Genomic DNA, 17,860 nt, shown 5'->3' with positions numbered 1-17,860 from the left:
TGTTGCACAAGAAAAATCAGATCAAGAAGGAAGAAAAAGAAAAACTGAGAAAGAAAACAAAATACAAGCAATTTACAACAGAGAGAGTGAGAGTGCTATGTTGTGTTCCATATTCAGTTCCCACAGTCCTCAGCACCCTCAGAGAGCTTATATTCCAGAGAAGATGAGCAAAAATAAAATCATCAGCACCCTCAGCTTATAGTCTAGAAAAGATCAACAAAAATGAAAAAATCAGTTATGCACAAAATGAGGGTCACTGGATTCTGATTCTTCAAGGATTTTAGTATCAAGTCTTATGACTGCCTCCCCAAAAAAGGTTTTTGTTTTTTTGGGTTTTTTTTGTTTGTTTGTTTTTTAATTTTTTTTATCACTTTTCTATCAGGGAGGAGCTTGGTATTTTCCAAGGCCCTGTATAGTTGTCTAATGGTAACCCAGCCCCTTCTCCTTCTCCTATTCAATTTTGTTCTTGACCTTCTGTCAAGCCACACATTTGAGCTATAGGAACTAATAGATGGGTTCCGTGGGTGTCAGTCCGAGGCCCCATCAGAATCTGAACAAGCGTCAATCAAACTCTTGAATGATTTAGGATTCTATTTAGGAATCTCTGTAATGCTCTGAGCCTTGATTCAATCAATATAATGTTGCAGGAAATACGGAAAACCTTTCCATCTCAAGGAAATCTTTCTTATGTTTGGACTCTATCCAAAACATCTTCCAAGGAGGGTTCCAACACCTTGGAGAACACATTTGCCTGTTTTTTGCCACACAATATTAATCACCATAAACTCATTGAACAAAGTTATGATTGCTATTACATTTCGGGAGAAAATTTATATTCTTTGACAACTATATGGAAGTCGCACTGTTGAAGAAAAACATTTGAAGTGGCATTTTGTTCCACCAAATTCAATGGATTATTTTTGTGCAAAATGAATAAGGATATGGGATCTTTATATTTTCTGTACATTTCATTTAATTGTGTGATGGCAATACAGATGGAAATCTAGAAAATCATTTGTGAAAGCCCGGCTGTACTTTCATCAAGGCTGCCTCAATGTGCATTGATACTCCTCTCATTTTCTCCTAAATGTAGAACACTAAATGTATGTCAGTAGTTATATTTTCTCAATTATTTTCTCGTTTTAAAAAATTCCAAGAAATTTCCGAAATGAATGGCCTCCTAATTTTTTGAGATACAAAAAGTGAAGTCATTTCCAGCATGGAATGTTTTGCGTTATTGATCTACTCAGGTTATTCTTCTCATCTGCGATTTCTTTCATGTTATTCCTACCTCACCGTGCAAAATGGGATCTTGGGATGAGATGTTTAGAACCAGAAAGAAAGGATTTTAGCAGCCAGAGTCCAGCCCCTTTATTTACAGATGAAGAATCGGAGACCCCAAGAGTTCTTATCTCTCAGTCTTCAACAGAAAGATTATTGCTTTGCCCCATCTCCACACTTGATGCTCCTGGCCTCTTGGGGACGACTCCACTCAAAAGTCAGATCCATGAATCCTTTCCTTGGAATCTCCATATCATGAGAAGACCCAGTCATGTGCTTCATTTTCCACTTGTAGCTTTTCCTCTGGCTACCCCCACTTCCACACCAGCTACTCCAACCCTCTTTCCAACTTCCTCTTTACTTTTGTCTCCCTCTGTAGAATTTAGGTTCCTTCAGAGGGGGAATCTTATTTTCTTATTCTGGAATCTATAGAACTTAGCACATTTCCTAGAACCTAATAGATCAATATCATTTAACTATCATGATTTGCTCAAGATCACACAGCTGGGAAGCATCTAAGCTAATATTTGCATTCAGATCTCCCTGACTCCAAACCTACAATTCTATCTATCACCTCACCACTTAGCTGTCTGTATTGGAAACCGTGATGGAAGACTTTGAATGTGGGGGCTTCACAGAACATCTTCCTTATATTAAGCAAAAATTGGTTTCTTTCTTTTAGTCTCAGGAAAACCTAGATTCAAATTCAACTCTGGACGCTGCAGCTGTATGGTCTTGGACAAGATCTGAAGCCATTTCAAGTCAGTGTCCTCACTTCTAAAGTGGAAAGTCTAATGACGCCTTCTTTGCAGAGTCATCATGAAAATCAAAAGAGCTGGTGATACAAATCATTTGACAAAAAGTTCTCTAGAAATTATATTTGTCTTCATTGTTACCTTCACGCCTGGACAGAAATCAATCTCCAAGGGTAAGGCTCTTCCCCAGTCACAACAGCTCAAGCTAAATAAGGGGAGGGGGAGCCCCCCAAAAAAGCAAAACTGTGGATCAAAACCTACCAAGTATCAATTAGTCTGTCACTTGCTGCTCAGTGCCTGAGTTGTCTTTTCCTTACTATCATTCTCACTTCTTCCTTTTTTTTTTTTCTCCCTCTCTTTAGTCTCAGAGTAAAAACAAAAACCAAAAGCTGTCGTACTTCACCGAACAATGTTGTTTTCTTAAGTCATCTTGACTGACTCCAGATAAACAATGGCCTTTCAATTAGTTCATTCCTCAAATAGTGGCTCACCAAGATCTAATTCCCTTAATTTCCCAGGATGGCCCCGTAGCACTGGACCCAATAGACACTGGAGGGGCAGCAGACTTCAAGAGAAATTGCATAACCAGATTTAGTTAAGTATTTCATTAAAAATCCCTCACAAGATTCTTATGGAAAAGATAAGGGAATATGAAGTTGATAATAATCATATTGGAAAGATTGGGGAAAGGCTGAGTATCATCTGATCTCAGAGAAATCATCAATGATTCTACATAATGTCGTGATGAAGAGGTCTCCAGCGGAGTGGGAATGTACTTGGCCCTGGGCTATCCAAGTCATTTCTTGACTTCATGACTTAGATAAAGACACTGGTGACTTCTTCATTGCATTCACAATTGGCATAGCTGACCCACCGGATGACAGTAAGGATTCAAAAAGCTAGCAATACTCCAGGACATTAGGTCAAATCTAATAAGGTAGAATTTTATAGGAAGAAGGTGAAGCTGAGCATCCTATATCTTGCTGTAACATCTCAAATGCTTCCTTTGCTCCAGTTTCTGGATGGCCATTTGTCACGCCAATGCCAGCTCCTTTACTTTTCTCTTGTACCCCATTTCTTTTTTAAGTATTTGTTTCAATCTGCTTTCTCATTCAGCAGATCTGCCGTCACATTCTCCTGCCCCAACTCCACCTCAAATTGAAAAGATGAGAAAAAATTTATTAACATGTATAGTCAAACAAAACAATATCCAGGTTAGCCATGTCGAAAAACGTGTTGTGCTGCATTCTGAATCTCTGACCTCTTCCTCAAAGGGGAGCTGCGGAGCACTTGCACATCGTATCCCATGGAGTTCGTTTCCCAGGAGCATGACTGAGGCTACAGCTCTAGAAGTGTTGTTCTTCCCAAGGCTTGGATTCAGGGTACTAAGTGGTCTCCCTCAAGGTCTAAGGGAAGATGATGCTGGTCAAGGATGATGATGATAGTTTCACCCACCTAGTACAAACTGGTTCTCCCTCAAGGACCTTTAATGCTTCAGTTAGTGCTCTGTAAATGGAAGTAAGTTGGCAGTTGGGAATGGCTCTCCATTTTCCAAAGTGGCTGCCATTCCCAGATTATGGATGTAAGAGCTGGCTGGGAAGCAGGGTAGTAGTCTATGGGAGTGTTTCCCATAGTTACTAAGGATTCCCATATGCTGTTGTATTTAACATATATGCATGTTAACATATTTAACATGTATTGGACTGCCTGCCATCTAGAGGAGGGGGTGGGGGGAAGGAGGAGAAAAGTTGGAACAGAAGGTTTGGCAAGGGTCAGTGCTGAAAAACACCCATGTATATTTCTTATAAATAAAAAGCTATAGTAAAAATAAAATAAAATAAAAATAAAAAGGGTTATATGGAAGAGTAAGAGATATAGGAGAACTTCAAGTTAATGGCATTATTGAGAATACCCAGATGGACACAACAGTCACTGGTATCAAATAAAGCATATAAGTTAAAAAAAAATTCCCATATGCCCCTCTGCTTTTTGGTGGTAGTTTGCCGGCAATTGAGAAAGGTGAGCCCCTGCTTTAGGATTTCTCATTGCAATGGATAGCATCCAGAAATGATGAGGAACTAATCTTACTGTATTCTGCCCTTATCACATCGGGAGTATTCAGTTTAACTCATCCTGTGTAGCATTTATCATTCCAATGGGGAAAGTCAACATTGAAAGAGGGTGGGGAAAGAATAAGATAAAGGTAGCTGTCTAGGGGGAAATCCAGTAGAGGGGAGAAAGGAAGATTTTCTCCAGCTGGGCATCCTCCTTAAAATGAAGGAATCAAACAGAGAGAGAGCCACAGAGCAAAAAGTGTTCACTTATTGAGAGTTAAAAGGGTGCGTATGAAAACTCCTAGGGGGCCTGAGGGGAAGGAAAAGGGGGGAAAGGGAGTGAGCTTACAGAGTGAAGAAGAGATATATATAGAATATATATAGAAATCATTTTTAAAAAGAATTTGGCACTAGAAAGGAGAGGTGGTATAGAACAATAATTTGAGGGAATGGCAGAGTTAAGTGAATGTTTTGGAAGGTGGAAGGAATTGCCAAATGTGTTTGTCAGCATTAGGGGTTTGCCAGTATACCGAGACATTCATCATTAGAGAAACGGGATGATCACGGTGCTATTTGAGAGGGGAAATAGGAACAGGAGTTTATTTTAGCCAATAGAGAAAGCAAAGCTGGAATGGGAGGTGGAAGAGGGGAAGATAGATAGGTACAGAACAATGGGAAAAGGGAAATCATGACACATGGAACCACTATCACTAAGATGGAAACTCAAGATCACAGATTTAGAGCTGGAAGGGTCCTCACACACACAAGTCAAGTCCAGATCTTTCATTTTATAGATGATGAAATGAGATGCAGATCTGTTAAGTACCAAGGGTCACCCGGCTAGAGTGCCCGAGGAAGAACTTGAACTTGGGTCTTCTTGAGATCACGGCCGGCACACTGCCTTTGCTGAAAGGTCATCACTCCCTTGACAATTAGCCAACATTGGCCATTTCTTGCACTCAAGAGAAATGGGAATATTGTAGAGGTACCTGAGAGTGCCACGGGATGGAGTCCTGGGGAGCTAGGTGGTGCAGTGGATGGAGCAGGAGCCCTGAAGTCAGGAGGAGCTGAGTTTAAAACCAGCCTTGGACACTTAACACTTCCTGGCTGTGTAACTGGCAAAAGTCCCAAATGGGGGAAATGTTGTTGCATAGTATTTTAAGTGAGAAAAGATCAAGCCATTTCAATGGACTTCAAATTCACCATGTCTTAGGACCAGGAACCAAAGGATTATCTAGAGCTCTCACTTTTCCTTAGTAGAGCCTCATTTTGAGCACTGGATTCAGTTCTGGCTGTGCCATCTTTGTAAAGGAATCCAGACAGGGGAGTTCACCTACCTCCTGTGAGGCTGGCTGAAGGAACCAGGTATTTCTATTTTTCTTCCTATTTATTGAGCAGGTATATGTGTCTCTCTTGTCACCCCCATTAGAAGTTCCTCACAAGGAGGAATCATTTCATTCTTTATATTTGTCTCCCAAACACCTGGCAGAGAGGAAAACCTTAAGAAAAATATGCTGACATTACTGGTCTGATGAAGAGAAGACTTGGAGTAGGGAAAAGAAGAAAGGAAGAAGGAAGGAAAGAGGGAAAAAAGAGGAGAAACAGCACTAAGTACTGGTTATAGAAATAAAAAAGAAAGATATTCCCTACCCTCAAGGATCTTATAATCTAATGGGAAACAACACATGCAAAAGGAAGCTAGAAAGGAAAGTGGAGGCACTATGGGGTATCTGGAACTGGGACATATTGCTCCATGAAGTGGGAACCAATGGGAGCTGCATATGGAAAGCCTTGGAGGATATCTACTGCTAGAGGACATGATCTGGAGAAGTATCCTGAGAAAGAAACTTAGAAGAAACAATCAGAGAGGCTGGAAGGGAACCAGGAGAGAGTAATACCCTCAAAGCCTAGAAAGAAGAGAGTTGTAAGGGAGAAAAGTTGATCAATAATGTCAAAGGTTACAAAGATTGAAGAGAACTAGAATTGAGAAAAATCTGGTTAAAGCAATCAAATCATTGATAATTTTAAAGAAAACAGTTTCAGTGATATGACTAAGTCACAAACTGGTCTGTAACAAGAATAAAGAATAAAGTTAAAGAGAAAGTGGAGGCAACAAAAGGAACTGGCTTTTTCAAGGAATTTAGCTACACAGGGTAGAAGGAGTATAGGATGGCAGTTGGCAGGTATGAAAGGATCAAGAGAAGGCTTTTTGAGAATGGAGGACACAGGAGTATGTTGTAGGTAGTAGGGAAGAAGCAACAAGACAGAGACAAAGAGAGACTGAAAATGAATGATGGAGTGGGATGACAGAGAAGTCAAATAGAGGAAATGACCTTGATAGAGTTAAGCCATCTTATTATGTGAGATCAGAGTTAAAGAAGACCACGTATTGTACACTGTAACAACAAGGTTATGTGATGATCAACTGTAATGGGCTTGGCTCTTTGCAACCTTGTTGTGATTTGAGGCAATTTTAATAGACTTGAAATTGAAAATGCCATCTGCATCCAGAGAGAGAACTATGGAGACTGAATAAGGATTGAATCAGAGTATTTTCACCTTTTTGTTTGTTTGCTTTTTCTTTCTCATATTTTTCCCCTTTTTGGTCTGATATTTTTTGTACATGACAAATATGGCAATCTGTTTAAAGGAATTTCACATATTTACTTTATATCAGATTACTTGCTATCTTGGAGAGGAGGGAAAGAGAAAAATTTGGAACACAAAATCTTACAAAAATAAATGTTGAAAACTATATGTGCTTTTGGAAAAATAAAAGACTATTGAAAAATTTAAAGGTTATAATTTTTTATTTTTAAAAAAGATAACATGTTGGAAGACATCTGAGTGATGAATAATAAAAATGGGAGAAGAGGGAACTTAAAGAGAAGAGGTTCGATTTTTTCTATAAAAATGAGACAAAATTCTTATCTGAGACAGTAGAGTTTAAGGAGGAATAAGAACATTAGGAAAAGCTGTTGGGGACAACAGAATATTGAGATGATAAAGGAGGTATAGTAGGATTTTCTATAGCAGTGAGGGCCAGTTGAGATTTTGCAACATGAATTTGTAGTGGATTGTATTAGAATGAATGCATGATTTTTCTCCATCTTTGTTCATCAACACGTGGAGGAATGAATGCATGGTGAGAGTGAGCCAAGTACTGAGTCTTGGCAAGGAGCAATCAATAAATAATGAGGGGAGAGATTCAAGGGGAAAAAAGCAGTATAGAGTTGAATTGGTTCAAAAAGGAGTAAAGATAAGAAAAATAGGAGAGAGTGGCTAGTGCAAAGAAGAAGGTTTAGGAAATATTTAAGGGATCAAACATTTGGAGGTCACACTATGGAGGAAAAGTAGAGTTTGGCAAGGAAAAGGAAAAAGAGAGGTAAAAACTAATATTTTATTCTCAGATGAAGAGATTTCAGAATTCTTAAATAAAGAGGTGGTACATTTATGGTGGCAACCATACATTTATGGTGGTGTCAAGATCAAAAGACATTTCTTTGTATAGCTTTTTTTTTTCATATACCTGGAGTGAAGTGAAGAGTAGATCATGGAAAGTGAGTAAGTTAAGGAACTAAATGGGAATGGTGTTTGAGGAAGGGTCAATATGTTGCCAATATTCTTAAATGTTCTACAATTCTCCAGATTCTGTGAATTACTTCACTTGTGCCTCTGCACCCCAGTTTCTAGTTCTGAAGCCTGGTATACAAAAAGCACTTAATAAATATTTGTTAAATAAATGAATGAATCCTGGAGGGGCAGTAAAAGGAAATAAAACCAAGGATACTTTCCTTCCATGATGAGACCCCACCAAAAAAATTTAAAGACCCCAAGGTCTTTAAAAGGCCCCTGTCTCTAAAGGGCTGAACTCCAAAAAATACAGGGATGAACCAGGCTATTGGGACCAATCTGGAGGTTATATTACATGTTCAATGAGAAAAATACTGCAATCATTGCAGTAGGACATGATTTTTATGAAATGTTTGATATTTCTAATGAAAACTCATCTGATGTGTTCATTTAAATTGGCTCAGTTGGAGGCTTCTAAGGCAAAAAAAATGCTCATGATGAATAGGAATTGAATGGGTTCCCATGAGATGTACTTTGAGAGATGAGAATGGGCCAGCAATAGCTTGAGGATAATTTTTAATTTCCATGAAAAATATAGAATAATGGCATAAGTAATAATTTTATCACATTCCCAAGCAATAAGTCAGAAGGTACCTAACATACAAACACAGAGTAGTGGGCACCTTGCTTACTTACAGTTACTAAAGGTTCTAGAAATCACTTTTTCTGCCTTAGGGGAGATGTGCCTTCCTAAGCACATCAAACATAGGTTCATCTCTGTATCTTTTAACAACATCTTTTTAACAACAGGTCTGCAACAATTCTATAAAAATCAGTCATTCAGGACTTTTCCTTAAAACACTCTATTAAAGTGTTTTAACACTCTATTTTCCTTAAAACATCTATTTAAAACTATCAGCAAGCATCATATGTAATAGGGATAAAGAGGAACCATTCCCAATAAGATCAGGGGTGGAACAAAGTTGCCTACTATTCACCATCACTATTCAATATTGTATTAGAAATGCTAGTTTTGGCAATAAGAGAAGAAAAAGAGATGAAAGGAATTAGAATAGGTAATGAGGAAATCAAATTATCACTCTTTGCAGATAATATGATGATATACTTAGAGAACCCTAGAGAATCAACTAAAAAACTACTAGAAGCAATCCATGACTTTAGCAAAGTTGCAGGATACAAAATAAATCCACATAAATCATCAGCATTCTTATACATCACTAATAAAATCCAACAGCAAGAGATACAAAGAGAAATTCCATTTAAAATAATTGACAATAGTATAAAATATTCGGGAATCTATCTGCCAATGGAAAGTCAGGAACCATATAAACAAAACTACAAAACACTTTCCACATAAATAAAGTTAGATCTAAGCAATTGGAAAAATAACAAGTGCTCTTGGATAGATCAAGTGACTATATTAAAGACAATACTACCTAAACTAATTTTTTTTATTCAGTGCTATACCAATCAAATTCCCAAGAAACTATTTTACCGACCTAGAAAAAATAACAAAATTCATCTGAAAAACAAAAGGTCAAGAATTTCAAAGGAATTAATAAAGAGAAAAGCAAATGAAGGTGGTCTAGCTGGGCCAGATCTAAAACTATATTATAAAGCATCAGTCATCAAAACCATTTGGTACTGGCTAATAGAGAAGTTGATCAGTGGAATAAGTTAGGTTCACAGGACAAAATAGTCAATAACTATAGCAATCTAGTGTTCGAGAAACCCCAAAACTCCAGCTTTTGGGATAAGAATTCACTATTTGGCAAAAACTGCTGGGAAAATTGGAAACTAGTATGGCAGACTCACACCTAACACTTCATACCAAGATCAGGTGGAAATGGGTTCATCATCTAGACATAAAGAATGATATTATAAATAAATTAGAAGAACATAGGATAGTTTACTTCTCAGATTTGTGGAGGAGGAACAATTTGTGATCAAAGAAGAACTAGAGATCATTATTGATCACAAAATAGATAATTTTGATTATATTAAGTTAAAAAGTTTTCGTACAAACAAGATTAAAACAAGATTTTAATTAAAACAAGATTAAACAAGATTTGTACAAACAAGATTAAAAGGGAAGTAGTAAACTGGGAAAACATTTTTACATCCAAAGGATCTGATAAAGGCCTCATTTCTAAAATATATAGAGAATTGAGTCTAATTTATAAGAAATCAAGCCAAAACTAATGCAGACAAGATTAAAAGGGAAGTAGTAAACTGGGAAAACATTTTTACATCCAAAGGATCTGACAAAGGCCTCATTTCCAAAATATATAGAGAATTGAGTCTAATTTATAAGAAATCAAGCCATTCTCCAATTGATAAATGGCCAAAGGATAAGAACAGAAAATTTTCAGATGAAGAAATTGAAACTATTTGTAGTCACATGAAAAGGTGCTCCAAATCACTATTGATCAGAGAAATGCAAATTAAGACAACTCTGAGATACCACTACACACCTGTCATATTGTCTAAGATGACAGGAAAAGATAATGACAAATGTTGGAGGGGATATGGGAAAACTAGGACACTGATACATTATTGGTGGAGTTGTGAATGGATCCATTCTGGAGAGCAGTTTCGAACTATTCTCAAAAAATTATTAAACTGTGCATACCCTTTGATTCAGCAATGTTTCGGTTGGGATTATATCCCAAAGAGATCTTAAAGGAGAAAAAGGGACCCACATGTGCAAAAATGTGGCAAGTAACTAGAAACTGAGTGGATGCCTATCAATTGGAGAATGACTGCATAAATTATGGCATATGAACGTAATGGAATATTATATAAGAAACGACCAGCAGGATGATTTCAGAGAGGCCTGGAGAGACTTACGTGAACTGATGTTAAGTAAAATGAGCAGAACCAGGTGATCATTATACATGGCAACAAGAAGATTAAACAATGATCAATTCTGATGGACGTGATGATTCAAACCAGTTCCACTTGTTCAGTGATGAAGAGAATCAGCTACACCCAGAGAGAAAACCATGGGAACAGAGTGTGGAACACAACATATCATTCTCACTCTCTGTTGTTATTTGCTTGTATTTTGTTTTCTTTCTCAGTTTTTCTTTTTCTTTTTTCTTGATCTGATTTTTCTTGTGCAGCAAGAGAACTGTATAAATATGTATATGTATATTGGATTTAACATGTATTTAACATATTTAACATGTACTGGACTACCTGCCAACTAGGGGAGGGGGTGGGAGAAAGGAGGGAAAATTTGCAACAAAAGGTTTTGCAAGGGTCAATTTTGGAAAAATTATCCATGCTTATGTTTTGCAAATAAAAAGCTTTAATTTTAAAAAAAATCAGTCATTCAGCTCATGCCCTTGGAGATAATGGTTCTCAATTTTTTAAATTAAATGTTAAAAAATTTATACACAATTTGAAAATATTTAATGAAATAAAATATATGAAAATTCCAAAGCCCTTCATTCTATTTTCTGTTCTATGTTATAAAGCTTTTGTTGATTCTGAATTTTGTTTTATTCTAGGTTTTGTGGTCTCCCTTAGCTTTGTTACTCTGAGTTCTACATCTTCAGGCTCCTTCTTTCTCTGATTCAGATCTATCTGAATCAGATATACTCTGATTCCATAGAGAACTGCCATTTGACTGAGGGCATTTCATCCCAAGGACAATTCTGATGGGCTAATTCCACCCAGCTCTCAGTAACAGCCTCCCAGACAGTGGAATGAGCCTCCAGAGGAAAGGGGTGAAATTTTCTAACACGTTTAAAAGCAGACTGCAAAAACAATAGAAAATTCAAACTGTCAGGAAGAGTTGTGCTCTGCTTGCCTGGATTAGATCATCAAATAATACATTTTTCCCTCAGTTTTTACTTCTGAGATGTTAAGAATCTGAGCACTGCAGGTTAAATGGAAAGAGAACAAATGGTCCCACATAATGGAATTTTTTTTTCATTTGGTGAACAAAATGTATGATGGAGATAGAACAAACACGCTTTTAGGAAGCTGGGGGGAAGGGGCTCGTGCCCACAGAGCCTTAGGAAGTAGGCCAAAAGAATACATCCTAACTGAGAGCTTAGGATTGCCACCATTTTAGCTTTATAACACCAGTGAACTGTTTCCAGAAACTCTGGAAGGAATAATATGGCACCAAATATGACAGGATTAGGAGGGGAAAGGGATATAAATGAGGGTGGTTCTAGTTATGGGATGAGGAGAGGGGTGATAGAGAAATGGATGGAGAAGAGAGGAAGAAAAGAGAAAAGAGGGAAGGGGAAGGGAGGGAAAAGGAAGGGAAGACAGGAGAAAAGAGGAAAGAAGAGAAGGGAGGGGAATGGAGGGAAGAAATTCTCCTGGCTACTCAGTTCTGCCCCTTAGGTCACACATCAGTGACTAGTCACTGAGGCTATTTTTTTTCTTTTTTTTTTCTTTTTTATTTATTTTTTTTAATTTAATTTTTATTTTATTTTATAATTATAACTTTTTTTTGACAGTACATATGCATGGGTAATTTTTTACAACATTATCCCTTGCACTTACTTCTATTCAGATTTTTTCCCTTCCTCCCTCAACCCCCTCCCCCAGATGGCAGGCAGTCTTATACATGTTAAATATGAGGCTATTTTTTTTAAATATCTATATTCAATGTTTGTTAAGCTGGAGTCTGTGAATTTTCAAAAAATTTGGTAATTATATTTAAATATAATGTGTTACCTTTATGATCACTGCCTGTAATTTTACACATTAAAATCACTGTGACAAGGGATCCATAGGAGGCTCCATGAATCAGAGAGAAAAGAGAGGAATGAAACAAGCCCCTAAAAAGGATAGAAGCCCTCCCTGCTAGTTGCAGAATGGTTCCTCTGAGGTTGACTAGGTGGGAATCCTCCATCTCCAGGCCTTTTCCACTCTTTTTGGGTAACTAGCATGAAAAGCATCTATTCTTCTATGAAACTGCTGCTGCTGGCTTTCCGTCCCTGGCCCATCCTTGGAATCAGACAGTGACACGGTGACCCCAGCCTCCACCTGCTGATCAGAAATAGCAGCTCACAGACAGATTATTTTTCCAGATAATGGAAAATCTCCTCGATCTTGAACAGTGTCTCTGCCTGTGGCCAAGGTAGATAGCCGACGTCGGCCAAAGACGCTCTGCCTGGTCAAAGTGGGGGGCTCCTGGAGGGATCAGAATTATTCTCCCACCACTCTAGCCAAAGAACCCTAATTTCTATTCCCACTACATGGCATTCCATCTCCCCACCTTTATGCCTTTGCACGGGCTGTCCCTCGTGCCTGGAATGTTCCCCCTCCATATCTCGACTTCTTGGAATCCTGGTTTATTCAGTCTCATCCCACAATATAATAACTTCTGAGAGTTCCCTCCAAGGCCTATTTTAAATTCTACTTCTTCAAGAAGATTCTCTTGATTCCTTTTGTTCTTATTATCTGACACACAGTTTTTATATTTCATATTAATTACATGCGAAGAAATGGCATCTCTCTTGTGGAACGCAGATTCCCCGAGTGTTTCATTTCTGTCTTTGCCCCTGCAGAGCTGCTTCAGATCCTGGCTCTTAGTCTAATTCAGGATGACATTTTGATCTCGGCATTCTGCCCTCGGAGTTGTTTTGTCCTCCCATCCCCCCTCAGCCTATGTTTTGGAGGCGATCATGGATAACTGTTGTCTCTAGAGAAAGAACTGACAAAGTGCTCCAAATTCATTATGTTATGTGATCTCCCCGGCAACCCTGTCCTACAGGATTATGACAGAGAAGGCAACTGAGACTCAAAGAGCTATCATGGCTTGTCCAGCCTCAGAATCAAGAACAAGTTTTGAACTCATCTTTTGAATTGTGATTTCAGTATTCTACCAGTGGCACCAAGTCTTGATATGGTATAGGAGTTTCCAAAATGACAAAGAGAGATGCTTCTGAACCACTTAACAAAGCACAATCTTCATCACTACCAGAACCGTAGTTTCCTATCTCTTCTTCTTGAAGCCCAACTCCTTCCCCTAGTATTCAAGAGTTGATCCCTAACTACCCAACATAATTTTCCATTGTTCCCCAGAGCACACTCTTTAAGTGGCCTTTCTCATAAACACAAAATGCTCACTTTTACCATTTCTTGTCGTCCGTACTTGTTAACTCTCAGAAATAATCTGCTTTTTCTCCTCTATCTGCTGAAATTCTACTCATCATTCAAGGCTCAACTCAAAAGATACTTCCTCCATGAGCCCTTCTCTAAACTCTCCAGCCAACCTCACATTCCCTTCTCTGGAGTCCTGTTACAGTACTCAACATGATACATTTTGAGTGCGGACCACAACATAGCATTTCCACTCCTTCTGTTATTGTCCACTTGCATTTTTGTTTTCCTTCTTAGGTTATTTTTACCTTCTTTCTAAATCCAATTTTCCTTGTGCAGCAAGATAATTGTATAAATATGTATATATATATATGTATATATATGTATACATATGTTGGATTTAACATATACTTTAACATATTTAACATGTATTGGTCAACCTGCCATCTGGGGATGTCTTGTAAATAAAAAGGTATAATAAAAAAATTTAATTCAAGTTGCAAATACTCAGTGTTTCTGTGATTTCATCAACAGAGGTATCACTTCTACCCCCAACTCTTCCAGACTTTCCCACACTGCGTGACTCTTGCCTATGGCCTCCAGAAATTTTCCATTTTGGATTCACCCAACATGTTGAGGTCCCTCTTGAGGTCTAGACATGGACTTCAAGTCAATAAACTTCAATTTAGTTTAACAAACACACTTTAGGCACTTGTCTTGTGCTTTGTAACCCTAAAGCTCCGAGAAAAGTAAAAATTCATTTATTGTCATATGGGATAGAATCAATTAAATATAATTCGATGAGGCTGGACTGCATCAAAATAATAAATATTTGTCTAACATCTTAAAGTTTGCAAAACAATTCAGAACATTATTTAATTTTTCCTTATGACAACCCGGAATGTAGGTACCGTTGTTATATCAATTTCATGGATAAGGAAACTGATGCAGGCCGAAATTAAGTAATTTCCCCAAGGTTTTGATATGGGATTTAAACTCAGGTCTTCTTAATTCTTAACACTCTTATGGCACTTAGTTGACCAGACTAGACTAGGATAGAATAGAACAGAATGGAAACACAATGAGTCTATACTCATGACCAAGGATACAAAGTTTAAAAATTAAACCAACTCCTCTCTCTTTCTCTGAACTTACAAACTAATAAGGGGATAAATGTTATGTGTACAAATAAATGTTATTTAGGCTCACTGACCCCTTCCTGACTGGTTGAGGAGACTTCCCTTCTTGCAATCCCCTCCCAAACCTAAGATTATGTTAGCTCCCAGTCAAAACGACGAGCCAGAAGGCAATACGGGATTCCTCTTTGCCAAGGTCCGACCTTACTCGTGTGTGTGAAAGCAAACATTGAAGTGCCTTGAGGAAAGTTGCCTTGAAAAGAGAATTTAAGTAACTCGCATTGCTATAAGGAGTGTTTAAGTTTACAAAGCCCTGAGAGGCTGGCAGGACACCTATAATTAGTGCCCACTGATAGGTGGAGAAATGGATATTAGCCAAAAGACTACAGAAAATCATCCCCAGGATAATACGCCATGATCAAGTAGGATTTATACCAGAAACGTAGGGCTGGTTTATTATTAGGAAAACTATTAGTATAATTGAACATATTAATAATCAAATTAACAAAAACCATATGATAGGTGGAGAAATGGAAGCCCAGAAAGGGGATGTCACTTGGCCAAGGCCGCACAGCCTGGCAGTGCCAAGGCTGGCGCTCACCTCACCTGTCTCAAGGTCCACAGCTCGTGCCCCCATTCTAACGGCTCCTAACCCTTGCTATCCAATTCGACAAACATTGACTGCCCGCTTCACGCCAAGCATGGTGCACACAGAGACACAGAGAAATCCTGACGCTAAAGAAACCCGCTTTCCTACACTTTGAACTATGAGGACCCCTCTCAGACATGAGAAAAATGTCCCAGGCCTTAAATGGCAGGGTACCCGGGGCTAGAGAAAGCATGATGGCAAAATGCTCCTAGCAATTCATTGATATTTTTAAATGATTTTTCACTTGGTGAATCACAGCAGGATTGCTGGGAAAGAGTCATACATCAGAAGGCGAGACAGGAGTTTGCTCAATGGGGGCTGCTTCCTTGCTCCCCAGTTACTCACAGCATAAGATGGGTCCTTTGCAATGAGTGTCTCTTGCCCTCTCCCTCTAGCGTCTGATTCACATGCCGGTAAATGCTGGGGTAGTTGTTCCTGCTCTTCCTATCAAGCCCTAGATCTTGGAAATCACTCAGCTTGGTTTGGTTCATTTTCTGGAAAGCAATAGAGCATGATCTCCAGAGCCCAAGAATGTGACTGTCTGTCCCCCTCCTTGTCTGTCTCCCTGTCTCTCTCTCTCTCTGTGTGTGTCTCTCTCTGTCTCTCTCTGTCTCCCTGTCTCTCTCTCTCTGTCTCTGTCTGCCTCTGTCTCTGTCTCTCTCTGTCCCTCTCTATCTCTCTCTTTCTCTCTGTCTCTCTCTCTGTGTCTTTCTCTCTGTCTCTGTCTCTGTCTGTCTGTCTGTCTGTCTGTCTCTCTCTCTGTCTCTCTCTTTCTGTCTCTGTCTCTCTCTGTCCCTCTCTGTCTCTCTCTCTCTCTGTCTGTCTCTCTCTCTCTTTCTCTCTGTCTCTGTCTCTGTCTCTCTCTCTGTCTCTCTGTCTTTCTCTCTCTCTCTGAATCCCCCTCCCTCCCTTTCTCCCTTCTTCCAATTCTCAAGCACTTCTCAGGCTCAGCTCCTCACAGTAGCTTAGGAAATGCACATAGGACAGTTCTTCAGTCACAAAGAGACTATAAGAACACACACCGGCTGCTCAGAGCAAGAGAATGAGGAGGGGCCGTGAAACCTCAGATCCGGGGTCCCCTCTCGGCCCTGCTGCTTCCTCGCTGTGTGATCTGGACCACAGACATTGATCTTTCACTTTTCTTCTCTGGAAAATGAGAATAACTCCCCTCATTTCCTCTTTATGACAAGGTAATTGAAGTGGTAGATAATAGGAATGTTGTAGAATAATTTGCCGGGATTCATGCTATTTTTGCAGATGAGATAAGGCAGCTACTAAGGTGGAATTCATAATCACTGAATAGGTGGTCCAGTGCGTAGAGTGTCTGCCTCGAGTCGGGAAGACTCCCCTTCTTCTAATCCAGCCTCAGACACTTACTAAATGTGTGATGCTGGATAAGTCAGTTAACCCTGTTTGCCTCCGTTTCCTCTTCTTTAAAATGAAGAAGGAAATGGCAAACCACTCTTTGGCAAGATTATCCCAAATAGAGTCATGACAAGTGAGACACAACTGAAAAGCAGCTGAATAGCCATATTCAAGGAGTAGCCATTAAAAGTTCAATGTCTGGTACTGTAAAAAGACTGATCGCTTTCAAGTCAACGGTCCTTGGTTCAAATTCTGGCCTTGCTATTGAACAGCACGTTGCCCCAGAGTGAGCCTCAGTCTGCTTAATATAATTGCAGTAGATGATCTTCAGGTCCCTTCCATCTCCGAATTCACCATCCTATGATCCTGGGAAGAGCACGCCAAGGATCTGTGGCTTTGGCCTTGTTCTAATCACCAGGCTTATATTCTTTCTCCAAACCCACCAGAACAATGGTCTCATCGGCTCCCAGGAGTTCAGCTGCTTCTCTGCCAGTGACTCCTAACATAATGGAAATGAGTCTCGTGCTCATGATCAAGGGCATGAAGTTTAAAAATGATACAGAGCTTTCTTTCCCAGAGCTGCTACTCTAATACGTGCACAAATGCATCAAGTCGCCCCATCGTCCACATTCTCATCGTCCTGCATTCCAGGCCTCCCTTAGCAGCTGAATCCCCCCAGGCGGGTCCAGCTCACCCTGGACAAACCCGAACTCTCCCTCAGTGATCCTCCCCTTCCTCCTGACTTCTCTGGTTTGTTAAGAGCCCGGCACCATCCCTTCAACCATTCACATTTGCAATGGAGAATCTGTCACTCTAATGAGACTTAGAACAGAACCCAGCAAAGGGCCAACAAAAGGCTTGTCTGAAAAGGAGCCCGAGGGGAGCTACATCTCTGCCCTCAGGTACCGAAAAGTTCTCTTCTGGAGGAAGAAATGGACTTGTCTCCTTGCAGAA

The sequence above is a fragment of the Sminthopsis crassicaudata genome, chromosome 2, assembly GCF_048593235.1.
Source record: "Sminthopsis crassicaudata isolate SCR6 chromosome 2, ASM4859323v1, whole genome shotgun sequence".
Taxonomy (NCBI): domain Eukaryota; kingdom Metazoa; phylum Chordata; class Mammalia; order Dasyuromorphia; family Dasyuridae; genus Sminthopsis; species Sminthopsis crassicaudata.
This window is presented reverse-complemented; position numbering follows the sequence as displayed.